This window comes from Heterocephalus glaber, unplaced genomic scaffold (genome assembly GCF_053883595.1).
Source record: "Heterocephalus glaber isolate CG9 unplaced genomic scaffold, H.glaber_assembly_v1.0 deba00001553, whole genome shotgun sequence".
Classification (NCBI taxonomy): Eukaryota; Metazoa; Chordata; class Mammalia; order Rodentia; family Bathyergidae; genus Heterocephalus; species Heterocephalus glaber.
In genome coordinates, this window is record NW_028258344.1 from 20,736,123 (window position 1) to 20,756,175 (window position 20,053).

The following is a 20,053-nucleotide window of genomic DNA, read 5'->3' on the forward strand; positions in this document are numbered from 1 at the left end:
AGAAAGGTATGTGACAGAATGTTGCATATATATGTATACACTGTTTTATATATAGACATACTGTAATGTACTGTACAAATGACTGTTTCCACTACTGTGAACATGAACGTTAACAGAGATTTTGCCTGAAATCACTTTCAGTCTTAATTATTACCACTGAAATAGTTTAAACCATACTGAATAAATGACAACCATAAACCAAAAAATTATATTTATACAAACAAAACACTTCCAGGAGTTCCTTACCACCACTTTTGAGTCAGTTCTACATGGCTCCTTAGTGAATATTAAACAAATAAAAACCCAAGTAAGACATTTTCTACCTATGAAAATCTCCAGAATGCACAAGTCTACTTTTTCTATTAGGCCTGCTACATCTTTAGTAATTCCTTAAGCACTATTTTTTTAAAGTTTTCTGGCAATTAAGTGGGAATAATGATGTTAATATAGCACTTTCAGACCTTATAAATATAAAATGTTTTTCATCCAACAGAATCTCTGTTAATATTGATGACATTGAACACAGAGTTTTGCTTTTATACATATTTTTATGTTTTTATCCCATATTCATATGTATAGCACAAATGTATGAGGTTAAATAAACAAAATGAAAACAAATAAACCATCCATTTCTCATTGCTTCCTAACTTATACCACTTTTATCATTGCATTTGTGTGAAACTTTATAAAACAGTGTGATTTTATAAACAAAACAACAGAGTTGGAATAAAATTTAAAAAGGATTGTCTCTATTGTTAAGCCAACCACAAGTTTATAGTTCAATTTGAGTAATATTTTTTCAATATTTGATTTCTCATATTTTTAAGTTTGTAAATTTCTCACATTTAATTAGTAAACAAAACACCAAAAATTCCTAATATGTGAAAAAACATTAAAGAAATAAATATTTAATATAGATATTAATAATAAACTATTTAAAATAAATAAAAAACAGTGGTTTTGTTCTTGTTATTTGATATTTGAAGACACGAGAAATAATTTAATTATTTGGGTCTTGGTTAAAATTTTATTATAGATTTACAGAAGAATAGTTAACAGAAATCTCACTTCTAGCACATTTCTTTGTGAAATTAAGAGAAAATATTATTTTATTAAAAAAAAAACATTGACTTTAAAAGATTGAGAGAAACTGAACAGGTACTAAAATCCTAAAGGGTTATCTCAAATTTTTAAATTTTAGGTTTATCTCCAAATAAGCTGCCTTTTTATATTTTTAGGATACATTATTCCAATTAACATAATTGAAACTTCTGTTTCTTCCAAATGTTTCCAAATGACTAAAATTCTGTCATACAAAATTTAATAATGATGCCTGTTGTGGCTATGCATGTTTATAGTTATGTTTATAATTATATATTTAATTATATTTAATAACTATGTTATGGTTTTCAGGTAAGCTCTAAAAGAATTTTCCATTGTGTAAAAAAGTACGACCTTAAGTATAAGATGTGTATCAGTCTATATTGCAATAATATGTGTTATTAAAGTTTTAAAGTTATTAAAGTTTTAACTCTACATAGGCAGCATGAACCTGTGAGACTGATCTCTGTGTGGACTTTTAAAAATATGTGATCAATAAGAGTATAGTAAAAATTGAAAGTTTCTTCATATAATGACAAGATATTTATAAATGTCATCATTTAACTGAAAAGCTCCAATTTCCTTTATTTTTCAAAAGTTGTCATCAGAAAATTTGCAGATTTTCTCTCTATTGATTGATTATAACCCCAGATGCTTGTAAACACTAACATTCTTAAACCTTGATAGCTACAATAAGGCAGACTTAAATTGTGGAGTTGTTCATAGAAAAAAACAAAAAAAACTAAAATAATATTTTTAAAGAAGACTACTTTGGGAATTAAAGATATTCCATTTTATGGTACTATTTTCTCTTTCAAACAATACTGACACTATAGATGTGTTAGAATGAAATGGCAGCGCTTTTCAAAGTCTACATTACTTTATTTTAATGTCAAATATCCACAGATATACTTCTTCTAACAAACTTAGAGAGACCTTTATAGGTATACCTAGGACAAACTGGATTATGATTTGAGCTGATAGTAATAGCAATATTTTCAACAGGCATATGGTTACTGCTCAATTCATTTTTGGACATGAAAAATTTTGTCAGATTATAGATTTCTTTATTTAGGTAATATCAAAAATGCAATAATGTGAAATAGGAAGAAAAGGGGCAGAGGGGAACGGGAAGTGGGAGGGGTAGGAGAAAGGAAAGAAGGGAATGTAATTAATATGAGAAATGAAAAAATGGAAACAGAGTCTTTATAAATAGGGAGGGGTGGAGGGGTTGAAGGGAGGGCAGGGGAATGGGGAAAAAATAAGAACCAAGAAAGATTATGTAAAGATGCAAATTTCCAATGATGAATGCCATTATATTGTATACCTAAAATGTATCAATACAATTAATTTTTAAAAATTGCAATAATATCTTCTGCAAATGGCATTATGCAGTTGTGTAGAGTGATAGCTGAATTATAATGGATAAGTAAAAGTATTTAAAATTTAATTATAATCACTACAACCATATATGGATAACTGTACTAAAGGATACTCTAGCACTCAAATATTTTAAAGACAAATGCTGCAGTGTAATTAATTTGTAATAACCTGGCACTTTGTCTATAGGGTGTTATTGCATAGTGAAAATGTTTGTTTTATTTAGTTTCTATATGCTTCCAAAATTAAACACACACACACACACACACACATATACACACACACAGGCACCTATGTCAATAAACATGATTCATTAATATTAAATATAAGCTACTAAATTTGCATGTATTAGTTTAACAGTCTGTCTTAAAGAAACTGAAATGTTAAGCATAGCTAAAGCCTACCAGGTGAAATTTATGAAAATGTACAGATTACCTAAAATGCTAGGAGTTAATTTTAGTCTGCTTTCCCTAGCATGTCAGCTTGATTAAATTTGGAGTTCGGAGATGAATTGGCCCAAATTCATTAGTGCTCCCAGGGTGCAGATGTTGGTCAAGGTCAAGCGAAGCACATTGACTGTAATGTTAGTGAGGAGGGGTGGGGGAAGGATTCCAAAGAAGGTAGACTCTTAAAAGGTCTGGGGTTGCAGCAAGAAACTTTGATACTTTTTAACTTAATAAATCTTGACAGCCTAATCATGGCTAAGCCTTTGCAGTGTTATTGGTACAGATGGCAAAGCTAGACATATTTAAAGAGATCTCAGCATCGAGTAGTAAGAGAGCACTGAATCCAATTGCAGCACTGGGCTCTAGGAGAAAGTGAGAGAGAGAGAGAAAAAAAAGGATAAAAAGCTACCCAGCATTTCCATCTCCTGACATCTCCAACAGCCTCAGATACAAAATATGATAAGGCTCCTGCTGAGCTAATAAGCCCAACAAATGTCTGTGTCCGTGAAGTAGATGAAGTGGGATCAAGCAGAGGGGGCTGCTGCATGAAAATAAGCCAGCGCCCAGGGTATAATGGCACTAGAGAAAGCTACAAGGTCAGGCTGATGACAGACACCGGTTAAGTAGAGACCCCATCAGTAACAAAGGGTTGCCTCTTGGATCCAAGACATGACCATTAAAATAAAATGAACTATCTATTTAAAGGAAGGAAGAAAAGTAGAAACAAAAGTGCTCTATAAGGATTTCAGTTTTAGCTGTTTCTCATATATGGTAGCTGTATTATTTTGTTTGTCTATAGCAACCCATCTACAGCAGAAACTAGAGTTTGGGGCTGGGAGTGGAGAATTGCCAATGGATGTGCACTTCAAAATGCCGTTAAATTTTTTGGTTCTGCTCTGTGATTTTAGTGGCTTCACAACCTACACCAAGCGTTGTTTATGTAATCAAATAATGCATCAGGATGAGCACAGTCATGGCCACTTCCTCATGATCCATAAGTTTTCCAAGGGAGAACATTGGCAGATGAAACATACATTATCCTTCAACTTTTCCATTCCCATATCCTTTTAGATAGGAAATCTACTCATTCATTTTTATTGTACGTTAATATATTGTTCAGTAAAATAAAGAACTGATTAAAGTTGAAGTTATATGATTCAAAGGAGCATACCTGACACAGGTACCATAAAAGTTAGCTTAGGTACCTGGCTTTTGACAGGATATATTATCTAGGTTGATGAAAGTCCATTTTTCCAGACTATCCGGTTTTTAGATCTGAGCGTCCCAAGTCCTGCAAGTCCAAGATCTATTCAGTGACCTTTGTATTCCTATGGCTGAACAAGTATTCCTGAAGTTTTAAGGCTAGAACCAGTAGTATGGTGAATCAAGATGAGTCAACAGGGCAAAATCTATAGCAAAATAGAGTAACTAGTTCATAGCTAGACAAGCCCGAAGATTTGGGAGAAGAAACACTAGAGGCTAAATCATCCAGGTTGGTTGTCACTTTGATCTACACAGCATCTTGAAGCCATTACTGTACCTCTTATTTACAAACACACATACATGTGTGGGCATGCACACAAACACATGCACACACACACAAAAGTAGAAACAAATGAAATGATATCTATAAGCTATAGTTCTTTATTGCTCTTCCTGATGGTTCAAATGGTTTCTAATGATTCAAAACCAAGCCCAGAAAAGTCACTTAGTAGTCAATTCATTTGGCAGTCCAGTCCCCAGGCCAACAGAAACAATCACAGATTAGAAGCCAATGACTATTTTTTCACCCAGGTTTTTGCAAAAGAAAATCAGTGTGGTGTGCCGAAGTGATACTTAAGAATTAATAGTTATGAATGTCCCTTTTCAACTTTATGAATGTTTTTTGCAAAGTATTCATTTTTAATTTAAATAATAATTAGACTATGCTTGAAACTTCAAGAGCCCATCAAATTGCTACATTAATTCTTAACAGGTCATGTCAATTTTATAATATCTTTGAAGCCTTGCTAAAAAGGTGAAAACTGTTTAAACGTCATTTGAGGTGACTCTTTAATCATGTAGGAACACTGAAATTCTGACAATGGTGCCATGAAAGATAAGATTGGGTGCACAGCTACTGTTTTTAAGGCCATATTTAGTTTGAATTTCATATAATTTTAAATATAATGCTGGTGTTACTTTTGGAATCAAATTTTGGGGGATAGACATGAAATATCATAACATAGGTATGAAAGATATAACTTTTATGACTTTGAGAAAATTATGAAGATAAGTGACCAATGACCAAGAGTTGCTTACAATAGTTGCAGAGATTTTCCTCAAGCTATAATTAAATCCTCCAAAATATCTTTTGAAGGGTACTCAAGTGAAGTTAACCATTGTGTCCATATTTTTTTTCAATTTGGATTAGTACTTTAAAATTTTTGAATACCAATAAAACTGGTTTCTTATTACTTAAAAATCTTACTAAAATAAATACTAATCTTCAAAAGTAATGGCTGCCAAAAAAGGGACAGTTTCCAATTTTTCTCAATGAAACTTGTTTCAGGATTTCTGGGAAAGGGCCGCCTACATTTTTAGCCCAATGGTGTTTGGATCATCTGCCAGTTTCCTTCAGCTTCATTATTCTATGATTATGACATCATCCCTGGATTTTAGCCATGAAAGAAGGAACATGGAACCCTTACTTCTTTTTGACATTCTTTCTTCTCATTTAATTTATGCAAACATCATTTGTTTTAGGAGAATTAAAGAAGTAGAAACTTTTACCTGGAATGAAGGGCAGATCAGTGCTGACATTGGCACAAATAGTACAAAGAAAGATAAAGAAAGACTTTAATAATTCAAGTGTTTAATAAGTAGAAAGCACAATGCAGATAGTACTATTAGCTTAGTTCAAAGAGATGCTGTGAGTAAAAGTGATAAGCAAAGGCAATAACATTAGGATTTTATTTGCTACACAGATCAGGGACAATATATAGTATTTAGAGTATATTAAAAGTAAACAGAACTTTCTGCTATATTTTCCAGCTCCAAGTCTGTATTTATCTTATAATTCATATTTTTGCATGTTTGCTTATTTAAAAAAGTATTTTACTGACAATCTGAATATTATTAGCTTGAGTATTACAGATAAAAATAGAATGAAATGCTGTTTATTTCATTTTAAACAGTCTTATGTACAAGCTGTGTATAGTTTATTATTAATTTTATCAAGTTTATTAAGTTGAATTCTACAGGTTTAGAAACTCAGATGGCTCTCATAGGATAATTTCTATTAGAAAAGAGAAGAGAAATATATAATTAAATTTAGCTTGCAGAAAGTGCAAGAAATCTAGAAAGGGCATATGTAAAAAGAGTGTTCAGAAGCTTATGATCCGAAATGAAGAACAGGGTGAAATCCTAGCTCTGAAACTTATTGGTTCATCAGATTTAAATTCACAAAAATCCAGATTTTTCATCTAGAAAATGCTAATAGTATGACATATATTCTAGAAGCGTTTTTGAAATATAAAAAATATATCACATGTAATATGTCAGGCTCCTTTAAAGCAAGAACCGGTCATTTTGTCACTGTTTGCAGTGAGATGATGTGAAAAGCATAAGAGAGAAGCTGCTTGAATGAGCCAGTGTGAGGACAGAATTTCAGATATAGAAGATAAGATTGCAATTAGTGATCAGGAAAAGAAAAATTGCTTCAAAATTATAAGGGAACATGAGAAATCAATCCAACAGCTGCTAGATGATGCAAAAAAGAATAACATAAGACTGACTGGGCTCAATGAAGAAACAGGAGAGAGTGGAGATGACATAAAAAATCTCTTCACAGAAATAATGACAGAAAACTTCCCAAGCAGGAGAAAAGAGCTTGACACACAGATAAGTGAGGCATATAGGACTCCAAATAGCCTTGATCAAAAGAAATCTACACATAGGCATATAATTGTTAAGATTCCAGAAACACAACAGAAGAACAAAGTTCTCCAAGCAGTGAGAGAAAAGAAACAAATCACATACAAAGGAAAGCCCATCAGAATCACAGCAGACTTCTCAACACAAACCATCAAGGCAAGAAGAGCTTGGAGTGACATATTCCAAGTCCTAAAAGAAAACAGCCTCCAACCCAGATTGATGTACCCTGCAAAACTCTCTTTCAAAATGGATGGAGAAATAAGATACTTTCATGACAAAGAGCACCTTAGGAACTTTGTGAATACCAAACCAGCACTCCAAAGAATTTTACACAATATCCTAGGAACAGACATTGAGGATCACAACCCCAGGAAGCAAAGGAGAATGAACCCATCTGGCATGACAAGAAATTAAATGGAAAGGGGGAGAACCCAACAAAAAGCAAAAGTCATGGCAATGACAAGTCAATACATTTCAGTTATAACCATCAGTGTTAATGGTCTCAATTCACCAATCAAAAGAAATAGACTGGCAGAATGGGTCAAGAAGCAAAATCCAACAATATGCTGCATACAAGAAACACACTTAATTCAAAAGGAAACTCATAGACTGAAAGTTAAAGGGTGGAAAACAATACTGCATGCAACAGGAACCCCAAAAAAAGCAGGAGTAGCTATCCTCTTTGCAGATCAAGTAGATTTCAAACCAACACTAATTAAGAGAGATGAAGAAGGACATTACATCCTTGTAAAGGGAAGAATCCAAGAGGAAGAGATGACAATCATAAATATCTATGCACCAAACACTAGTGCACCCAACTATATAAACCAAATACTAACAGACATGAAAAGTCATATATGCACTAATACAATTGTAGTGGGGGACCTCAACACTCCACTGACACAAATAGATAGATCAACTAGACTAAAAATAAGTACTGAAATACTAGAACTCAATCAAACTCTTGAACAAATGAACTTAACAGATGTTTACAAGTCTTCCACCCCACAAAATCAGAATACACATTCTTCTCAGCTGCACATGGGTCATTCTCCAAAATAGGCCACATACTCACACATCGAACATGTTTAAGTAACTGCAATGGAATTGAAGTTATCCCCCGTATATTATCAGACCATAATGCGATGAAATTGGAGATCCATAGCAAAAGAAACTCAAAAAATTTCATAAACACGTGGAAATTGAACAACACACTTCTGAATAACCAATGGGTCACAGAGGAAATTCAAGAAGAAATCAGACAGTTCCTTCAATTAAATGACAATGACAATACAACATATCGGAATCTATGGGACACAATGAAAGCAGTCTTACAAGGGAAATTCATAGCAGTGAATATGCATATTAGGAAAACAGAACTAGCCCAATTAAACAACCTGATGCTGAACCTCATGCTTCTGCAAAAAGAAGGGCAAGACAACCCCAAAGCTCATACAAGGGAAGAAATTATAAAGATCAGAGGAGAAATCAATGCAACTGAGACTAAGAGAACGATACAAAAAATCAACGAAGCCAAGAGTTGGTTCTTTGAAAGAATCAACAAAATTGATAAATCTTTAGTCAACCTTGTCAGAAAAAGGAAAGAAAAGGCCCAAATCCATGCAATTAGGAATGAAAAGGGTAAAACTACAACAGACCCAGCAGAAATCCAGACAATCATCAATACCTACTTCCAGAACCTATATGCCAATAAGATGGACAACACAGAAGAAATGGACAGATTCCTAGATACATGTGAATTACCAAAGTTGAACGAAGAAGACCTAAAAATTCTGAACAACCCAGTATCAACCAATGAAATTGAAAATGTAATTAAAAACTTATCAACTTAGAAAAGTCCGGGCCCTGATGGCTTCACTGCTGAATTCTACAAGACATTTAGAGAGGAACTGCTGCCACTACTGTTTAAACTCTTCAATGAAATTGAAAGGGAAGCAATACTCCCAAATTCATTCCTGGAAGCAAGCATCACCTTGATCCCCAAAGCAGAGAAAGACCCAACTGAAAAAGAGAACTATAGGCCAATCTCACTAATGAACAGAGATGCAAAAATGCTTAATAAGATACTGGTAAACAGAATGCAGAAGATCATCAAGAAGATCATACACCCTGATCAAGTGGGATTCATCCCAGGGATGCAGGGATGGTTCAATATACAAAAATCAATTAATGTAATACACTATATCAATAGAGCCAAGGACAAAAACCATATGATTATCTCCATAGATGCAGAAAAAGCATTTGACAAAATCCAACATGCATTTATGATAAAAACCCTACAAAAAATTGGAAGAGATGGTCTCTACCTCAAACTGATAGAAGCCATCTATGATAAACCAATATCATACTAAAAGCCAGTATCATACTAAATGGTCAAAAACTGAAATCCTTCACACTCAAATCAGGAACAAGACAAGGATGTCCACTATCACCACTCTTGTTCAATATAGTACTGGAAACATTAGCCACGGCAATTAGACAAGAGAAAGAAATAAAAGGAATAAAGATAGGAAATGAAGAAGTCAAATTGTCATTATTTGCAGATGACATGATACTCTATATAGAAGACCCCAAGAACTCCACCAAAAGTCTTCTAGACTTAATAACCAAATTCAGTAAAGTAGCTGGTTACAAGGTCAACACACAAAAATCAATAGCTTTCCTCTACACAAATGACAGACTCACTGAGAGAGAAATAGGGCAAATAATTCCTTTCACAATAGCATCCAAAAAACTGAAATACCTAGGAATCATCCTAACAAAAGAAATCAAAGACCTCTTCTCTGAAAACTATGGCACTCTGAAAAGAGAGATTGAAGATGATATCAGAAAATGGACAGACATCCCCTCCTCCTGGGTAGGAAGGATTAATATAGTGAAAATGGCCATCCTTCCAAAACTGCTATATAGATTTAATGCAATTCCAATTGAGATCCCAGCAGCATACTTCATAGACCATGAGAAAACAATCCCAAAATTCATTTGGAATAAGAAGAGACCCAGAATAGCAAAAGCAATTCTAGGTAACAGAGACATGGCAGGGGGTATCACAATCCCCAACCTGCAACTCTACTACAAAGCTACTGTGATAAAAACAGCATGGTACTGGCAAAGAAACAGACTTGAGGACCAGTGGAATAGATTAGAAGATGCAGAAACAACGCCAGACACACTCAGGCATCTCATCTTTGACAAAGGAGCCAAACACCCTCACTGGAGGAAAGATAGCCTCTTTAATAAATGGTGCTGGAAAAATTGGGCTTCAACTTGCCAAAGATTAAAACTAGACCTATATCTCTCACCATGAACTAAACTAAAATCAATATGTATTAAAGATCTAAATATTAAAACAGAAACTCTGAACCAGTTGGAACAGAGGTTAGGTAGAACCCTTGAAGACATCGGTGTAGGAAAAGATTTTATGAACAAAACCTCAGTTGCCCATAAACTAGCACAAACAATCAACAAATGGGATCTCTTCTTATTAAAAAGCTTCTGCACAGCAAGAGAAACCACCAGCAGTGTGAAGAGACAACCCACAATGTGGGAAAAAACCTTCACCTGCTCTTCCTCAGACAAAGGTCTACTATCTCGAATCTATAAAGAACTTAAAAAGATCAGGTCTCCCAAATTTAAAGACCCAATCCAAAAATGGGCATCTGAAGTGAACAGACATTTCTCAGACAAAGAAGTAGAAATAGCAAATAAATACATGAAAAAATGTTCAACGTCACTGGTCATTCGAGAGATGCAAATGAAAACAACACTGAGATTCCACCTCACTCCAGAAAGAATGGCTGCTATCATGAAATCAACCAATAACCAATGCTGGCGGAGCTGTGGGGAAAGAGGAAGCCTGCTCCACTGCTGGTGGGAGTGTAGACTGGTGCAAGCACTGTGGAAATCAGTATGGAGATACCTCAAAAAACTAGGACTGGAAATCCCATTTGACCCTGCTATTCCACTGCTGGGGATCTTCCCCAAAGAATTAAAAGAATCATACCACAGTGATATATGTGCACCCATGTTCATAGCAGCACAGTTTGTAATAGCTAAAACTTGGAAACAGCCCAAATGCCCATCAACTGGAGACTGGATCAAGAAAATGTGGGTTTTTTTATAAAATGGAGTACTACTCAGCCATAAAAAATGAGAAATTAGAGACATTTATAGCTAAGTGGATGCACATTGAGGCAATACTCTTTAAGTGAAATAAATAGGACACAGATGTGTAAATACCTAATAGTTTCTCTGGTGTGAGAAACTGAAAGTGTAAATAAGGACTAAATGTATAATAGGTCATGTGAAATAGGAAGAAAAGGGGCAAAGGGGAACGAAGTGGGAGGGCTAAGGGAAAGGACAGAAGGGAATGGGATTAATATGAGAAAATGGAAAAATAATAACAAAATCTTTGTAAATAGGGAGGGCTGGAGGGGTTGAAGGGAGGGCTGGGCAAAGGTGAAAAGCAAGAACCAAGAGAGGCTATGTAAAGGTGCAAATTTCCAATGATGAATGTCATTATATTGTATACCTAAAATGTACCAATTATTAGAATGAATAATCGATAATGTAAAATAGGAAGAAAAGGTCCAAAGGGGTAGGAGTAGTGGGAGGCACGGGAAAGGAAAGAAGGGAAAGGAAAAGAATGATGAGAAATGGAAAAAACGGAAATAAAGTCTTTGTAAATAGGGAAGGGTGGAGGGCATGAAGGGAGGGCTAGGAATGGTGAAAAAATAAGAACCAAGATGCATTATATAAAGGTACAATTCCCAATGAGAAATGTAATTGTGTTGTATACCTACAATGTACCAATAAAAGAATTTAATACAAAAAAAAAAGAGAGAAGCTGCTTGAAATACATCTATTTCCATTTTACTCTCTAAATCAGCTCTTAAAATTTTGGATTAATGAATTCTTTAATTCCTCAGATTTTGTTATCATTCACAAATACTTGTATTTCTCAAAGTAGTAATATTTCCCTTAGGTATATTAAGCCCTTTTTTTCCCTTCCTATTTATCCCTGGCCTTCAATTCTGCCTCATTTCTTTTCCTCTGTCTCCTCTTCAATAGTATTTATTTCCTTCCCCCAGCTTGTATGTACATGTAGGATATAACTATACAATGCTTATGCTTTATTCTATATTCAATAAAATTACAATTTTCTACCAAAGATCAGATTTCAAGACTCAAAACATAATTCAATGATGACACACTTTTTAATAGCACATGTGGAGCTTCTGTTGGATTTCCTTTGGAGAATTTAGTTTGGCTAACACGAAATGTAGTATTAATTCATGGTCAAATCCTCATAGTTGGCTCATAACTCAATGACTCAGATCCCAATAATTCATTTCAAATCTCTTTGTTTCCCCAACCAGTAATTTTCCGAAATCATCTATCATCAATAGTCTTTGATAAATTTTACTAGAGAAGGAGATACATTTTTAAAAGACTTCTAAATTTAGGGATAATATTAGAATAAGACTATGTTATCCAAGAAATCTGTTCTCCAATGGACAGCATGACTGTTGATGTGCTAGCATAATACTCATAAGTTTTACATATACGTATTTTGACTACATGTCTAATGCATATGCATGGACATATTTATATCTCAATACACATGTACATGGAGAAAATAATTTTCTGTAAAGGTTAGGAAGTATAAACTTGATTGTCACATATTTTCATGTTATCAATCTGTTAACTAAAAATAGAGAAGTCCGTTTAGCTAAGGATGCCTATTTCCCTTTTGCTTTTTGAATATCGCCAGGCATAAGACCCAGTACTGTCACACTCATTTAGTGACTCAGGAAAGACATCTTTTCCTGGTCGTATAATTTAACCCTCCCCCAAGGAATTCACTCATCATTTCATCATTTGTTGTGCCAAAACTTCAAGAATACCTAGTGATGTTTGGCACTCTAAGTGAAGGAAATGAGATTATGAAAATATTTTCGGATATATCATAACCATGATTTCTTGAAGCCTTATTATGGATTTACACATTCATCTTGCTGTGAGTTTTCATGTTAACCAAAATTATTTAGCAGAAAACACAACATTCTTTTTTAACATTGAGCAATACTTACAAAACAAATACCAATCACAGACTATAAAATTCAGGTTTTCAAACTCATTATATACATAAGAATATTCTTCGTAGAGACCGAATAATCTCTCACATTTTTGAAATAGTTTTGAAATATATTATGACACAAATATTCTAGTTTGTCAAAATATGAAATATAAAAAACAAGATCAATTGTACAATGCTTTCATAAATTCAATATAAAATGCACTGTATTTACACAGAGCTTTCAGTAATCTTTAAAAGTTGCCTCTATTTTTCATCTTTTACATTTATCAATGTAATATATGAACACAATTAAAAATCAAGTTAAAAGCTCATAATGGAAAATAGTGATTCCTTATTGTTACTCTCTATTCATAGGACAAGACTTTGCTTATTTTTTATTTTAACTGCTTCTTTTGCTAATTATAATGAATTTTTAAATAATACGTTACTACTACCTGCTTCCTGATTTATTATTGTACTTATTATCCTCAAAACCCCCTTCCTTCTTATATTTTAAATAAGTAATCAGGATTTGAATTATAATTTTGTAAATATTATTTACTACTGATCCAAGTACTATACTATCATTATATCTCCTTCTTAGTATAATATCTTGCTATTTCTAGAATAAATAGATGATCTGCTGTTTGCAAACTCCAGTACATGTCACTTCCTTCTTGTGATGTAGAAAAATCTTCAGCCTTGAAATTAGTGAGCTAGCATTCAGCGGTAGTTGTGTTATTTCTTGGGCCCTTTAGTAGATTATTTAGATTGCTGAGCCTCAGTTATCATTTCTGAATAACAAATGTGCAAGTCAATAACTTCCTTGCTCACAATCTGTGAGAAATAAAAAGAAATAACATGTCCATTCATCCACGTCTAGCCCATCCACTTAGTTACTCACATCAAAACCATAAGGAGGGTGAGACTGGAACTATTAACACGGGAGATATTACCTTAGGGAAGAATTAAGGCCCAAGAATACCGAGGAGTTCATACAAAGTTGCCTAGCAGAGAAGGGCTCAAATCCAAACTTTCAAATTCAAAGTCAAGGGCTTGATTCAGCTGAATCACCAATATATTACTAGCAACAAATTTAATCCCTAAAATTAAAGTTTTCAAAATGTTTTTTCTTTGAATTAATTTTAATTTCTAGTGGAGCAATCTGAAATATCATTTTCTCTGTTTTCTAATCTCTGTGGGAAGACTCTGAAAGAGACAGTCAATGTAAAAAACAAATAAATAAAAGATCAACACAGAAAATTGCATATTATTATTACTTAAGGTTTCCAGAGAGACATAGACTGGCTGTTGGTTTTGTTACCATCTTCTATATATTTAAAGTCTCCCTTGTGGTTATGAAATTAAAGACATGACCATGCTGTTACCCTAGGTTTTGTACTTTTCATCTTTTTTTTTTGGTACTGGGGATCGAACTCGGGTCTTTGCTCCTACATAGCAGGTGGCAAAACCACTGAGCTAAATCCCCAGCCCCTGTACTTTTCATCTTATAAACAGTCATAAAACCAATACATTCCCAGGCTAGCTATCTTAAGTTCCAAAAAACTTTTACAGTCAATGGGAATACTAAAAGAGCATGTTATTTGTACAGTAGATAATAGAATTATTATTTTGGACATTTTAGATCTCATCTTTAATAATTATATATATACGGAATATCAAAACATTTACAAACTTTTAGTAATTATTTGGACTTTCTTATGCCATTGTGAGCATGTGATATGGAATACTCCCTTTTTTAAACTACTCACACGCTTATATAAAATTTAATAACTTTTGTGGCTTACTTTCTCCAAAACAATTTAGTTTCATTAACCAAGCAGTTTTCCTCCTGTTACATTTGTCTAAACTAGGATGAAGGAACTAATAAAGCACAGACCTGTCCAGGCATGCTGGGACATGCCTATAATTTGTAGGACTCTGGGAGGCTGAGGCAGGGGGATCTCAAGATAATTTAATAAACTGGCTAATTTATTTAAATTCATTATCACAAACCTCAACTGGATGTTCAGTTCTTCTCCATTGTATTCTCGAGGAGGCTAGCTTTTCTATTCGCCATTCAATGACCTGATCTTTTCCCAAACCTCACACAAATTCTTTCATTCTTTCAGACTGATGTATTTTTATTAGACAAAACAGAAAGTGCCTAGCTGACATCCAAAGCGGAAATCCAAGGATTGCTTGTACTCTTTATCTCTTCCTGAGTTGCATCTAACAGTATTAGGATTTTGATCTTGCAGTTATCACAACTTTCTCTGGTTCTATTGGATTCAGGTATTCATATAATCATGCTTTAGGATACTTCATTAAATATTAACACCACTCTGGACCCCACATCTCTGTCCAGCTACCATCCAATGTATTGTTGGTTCCTTTGCAGAAACTTCTAAAATTATAAGTGCAATTTCTCCATTTCTTTACTTTCTATTTTCCCTTCTATCTATTCTCACCTGCCTATGTAACTTACTGCTTCATGTGTCAAGATCTCCAATCACTTCTAAATTGCCAAATCTAATATCCTTTAGATTCTCATCCTATTCTTTCTGAAAAAGCTGTTCTTTTCCTAACTTAAAAACACTTCCCTTCCTTGACTTCCTTAATGACCTCTTTTTCATCATTCTTACTGGACACACTTTGGTGCCTTTTACCAGTTCTTTCTCTTACCAACCCCTAAACACTGAATTCCTACCAACTCAAGGCTAAATCCCCTCTAATACCCTTGTGTCTTCTGTCTGTTGTCCCTTCTGACTTGGTCTCCTTTATTCACATGGCTCAAAATACCATCCTGGTGCTTTTGGCTTTCATATCAATGTCTCTAACTCAGACTTTTCCTCTTGTAAATTCAATTGGTTTTCTTGTACCTTAACTGAAATATCTCATAGCCACCTTTAATTTAAGGTATATTATGAAGAAATTGACCAATAACAAAGGCTGGCAAGGCTGCAGGGAAAAATGAATGTGTCTTCATTGCTGGTGGGAGTGTAAACTGGTACAACCACTATGGAAATTAGTATGGAGATTCCTCAAAAAAAGTAAAAGTAGAAATTCCATTTCACCCTGCTACTCCCCTTCTAAATATCTTGCCCTGAAAATTAGAAAAATCATACCACAGTGGTGTACGCATAGTCATATTTATAGCAGCACAATTCATAATCACTAAATCTTGGAGGCAGCCTATATGTCTATTAACAGATGAATGAATAAAGAAATTGTGTAATTTATATACAATGGAGCACTACTTTGCCATAAAAAACATAAACTTGAATCATTTGTAGGAAAATGGATGCACCTTGAGACCGTACTGTTAAGCAAAGTAAATCAGACCAGACACACAATCTTAAGTATCACATGGTTTCTCTTATGTAAGAAACTCAATATGAAAATAAAGTGCAATATAAAAGGCAAACAGTATGAAAAAAAGAGTGAGAAAAAAGTTATTGTAAACCAGCTGGGACTATGTATCTAAGAGTGTATCTTGATAAAAGAGTGTATCTTTAGTATAACTATTTTATGTGTTTTATATTTATTTGGGCCTATTAACCTGGTTGTTAATCTGTATGTATAAAAATTTATAATATAAATGTATTACAACAATTTATAAGATAAATTAGCAAATCTCATGCTGACAAAAATGGTGGGGTTGGAGGGAAAGGGGAAAAATAAACAATTGAGATGTGTTGTGTACATGTACCAATTCCCTATAATGAATGTAATTATTAGGCACTGCAAAAATGCACAAATAAAAAAATTTTCAAATGTAAGATGAGAAGTACATATATCTTGACGCTTTTCTAAATCTTTTTCAACCCTATATTTGCTCAGACTAGAAATTTGTGGGTCTTAATTTTTTTTCTGTTCCTTTCTTTTTACTTTTCATGTATAATCCATTGGTAGATTTTGTTTACTCCACCTACAAATATATTTTGAATGGCCTCTTTCCTCTACCTCTGTTACTATATTAATTCAGGGTGCAGTGATGATTCATCTTCTTACTATCATAGCCCATCAGCCTCTTCCATCCTCAACTGTGTCATTGCTCAATTTTCTCTTCCTGTACCTCCACGTTCCACCCATACTGGCCTGTTACCTGTTTCTGACTACACGAGGCTCTTTGCTGCTGTAAGAACTTTGCATTTGTTATCAACTCTACATGAACAATTCTTCCTGTGACTCCATGTGGTTAGCTTCTTCTGTTTACTCCAATATTAGTTTAAATTCAACATGCTCCAAACAAAGAGGACTTCCTTGGCCATCTTATGGAAAATACTCCCTCCACATTGAGCTTTCTCTGAAAGTCCTCAATTTTCCTCTTTTTAGCATTTTAAAATGATTGTTTTTCATATGTTATAAATTATGGTTAACTTTTTGTCTCAGCAACTAGAATATAAGCTTCATGAAATAGGAAATATGCTTAACTTCTTTATCTTTTCATCTTTAGCACTAGCACAGTGCCTGCATATAATAAATGCTTAACAAACATTTGTTGAATGAATTTAATCTGCACATAATACTTCTAATCTCCACTAAACTACCTTGTTCCCCTTTATTTATAATAGTACAGGTTTTTTAATGCAAGATAACATATCTAAAATCATCAAATTTTATCCCATTTATTTAGTAAGTCAAAATACTAACAGTGTCCAAAAAAGGCATGGGCTACTTTTCCTAATATGTGGCCAGAATGTCATAATTCTCTATTTTCAATTTTTAACATATTTTTGAACTGAGAAGGCACAAGAAAAACAGCCTTTAAAACAAATCTGCCTATTTAAAAACTTACCTCAGATGTGTCAACATAAAGTTTAGACCCCTTAGCTTTTACACCGAGGTTCCTTCAGACACTTTGTCAGCTAGCTCATGTTGCCGTGGTGCATCCTTTTTGTGTCCTCAGAGGAGCTACCTTGTTCTTAATGAATGTGTATTAGGTGGTTGTCTTAATTATTTTTCTCCTTGCTGACACAAAATACCCCACACTGAAAGTTAAAGGGGGAAAGGTTTATTTGGCTTACAGTTCACAGAAGTTTCAGCCCATACATAGTTGGCTGGTTTCAAGGCAGCATGGCATGGCAGAGGGCCATCACAGTTCATGGCAGGCAGAAGATAGCAAAAGCAAGCAATTGCTCCACAAACCACCATAGCAGCTTCTGTTTGCCCCTTTTATACCCTACCTAGCCTACCAGGATTAGAGCACGTGCCAAACTAATCAGTGAACTAATTTAGTAATCACACACCCTTAATCCCATTGCCCTGAATCCTGGCTTTGGGGGGACATCTAGACACAAGCCATAACAGTGTTACTTGTCACAACTTTTTATGTTTGCAGTAAACCAATGGCATTTTACTAATCTTTTCGTATTTTTGCCAAAATGAACATCAAAGTAACTGTTCACTGGAATCTACCTTTCCGTTTCTCAAAACTCAGTCATTCAGTGGGAAAACTAAAGTTAGATCAGAGATAATTTCACACTGTAATCAGATAATAAATTTGGTATTAGCAATATTTTTTAGGGGGTATCATACTGAAAGTTCAGGTAACATAAGCAAAAATTAAAATGTGGGACCTGTATTAGACTAAAAAGCTGCACAGCAAAGGAAACAAGTAACAAAATGAAAAATCACCCTACAGGGTGGTAAAAGATAAAAGAAACTCATATAGTTCAATAGGAAAATAAATAATAAGTAAACCAATTTCAAAACTGGCAAAGAACTTAAATAGACATTTTTCCAAATAAGGTGTATAAAAGATCAAGAGGTATATGAAAAAGTTCTCAGCATCATTAAACATTAGGTAAATAATCATATTTAAATTTAGATATTATCTCACATAATAAAAAGATAAATGATAGGGCTAGGGATTTAGCTCAGTGGTGCCGCCACCTGCCTCGCAAGCACAAGGTCCTGAGTTCAATCCTCGGTACAAAAAACAACAACGAAAAAGATAAACAATAAAAGTTCTGACAAACGTATGGTGAAAAAGGAGCTTTCATATACTACTATGGGAATATGCATTAGTACAGTCCTCATAGAATACAATATACAAGTTTTTGCAAAAATAAGCTCAGTAGCATGGTGCCTGCCTCTCAAGTGCAAGGTCCTGAGTTCAATCCCTGGTACAAAAAAAAAAAAAAAATAGAACTGTCAAATCCCCAGCAATCCCTCAACTGGATTGAAATAAGCACCCAGAGGAAATAAATTATGCACCAAGTATCTCTGCTCCCATATTCAACACAGGCTTATTCACAGTAAGCAAAATATTGACCCACCTAAATATACTAAGATAAGTAAAGGAAAATATGTACTTATGATGGAATGATATTTTGTTTTAAAACAGGAGATCTTGTCATTGCAACAACATGGATGAACCAGGAGGGCATTATGCTAAGAGAAATAATCCAAACACTTAGAGAAAATTCTTGCTTGATCTCATTTATGGAAGTTTTTGAAACAGTTGAATATGTGGAGTCAGAGAATAGGATGGTAGTTACTAGAGCAGAGACTGGAGAGAATTAGGAAGATGTAGGCAAATAGTACAAAGTTGAAGTAAAACAGAATAAGTGAGTCTAAAAACTAAATATGGCATAATGAGTATAGTTAATAATATTATATTGCTAGTTAGAAATTTTCTAAGAAAGTATAGTTTAGGTGCATTTACCACAAAGGTAACTATGTGAGTTAATGGATATGTTGATTTGCTTGACTGTAATATGCACTGCAAACAGTGTATGTACATCAAAACATCATATTTTACAACTTAAATAGTTACAAAAAGTGACAAACTAATATAAAATGAAGAAACTGCTGAGATCACCTATGCAACATACAGCCTCAAATACCAGGTAGGTTAATAAATATTTAAGTGTAATTTTTGGAAAATTGCAGTCTTCCTTTGGAATTGAATTTAATTCTTAATAAACTTCTCAGTTAGAAACTCTACTTCATATCAAGTTCAACTTCCTCATGCTGAAACAAACTATAAATCCAATTTTACTTCTTTTTCCCCTGTCATAATACACTGCACAGTGGTTTAAATAAACTAAAGTATAGCTTAAATTTAAAGCAGCAGAATGATTCCAAATGACTAAATATTTCT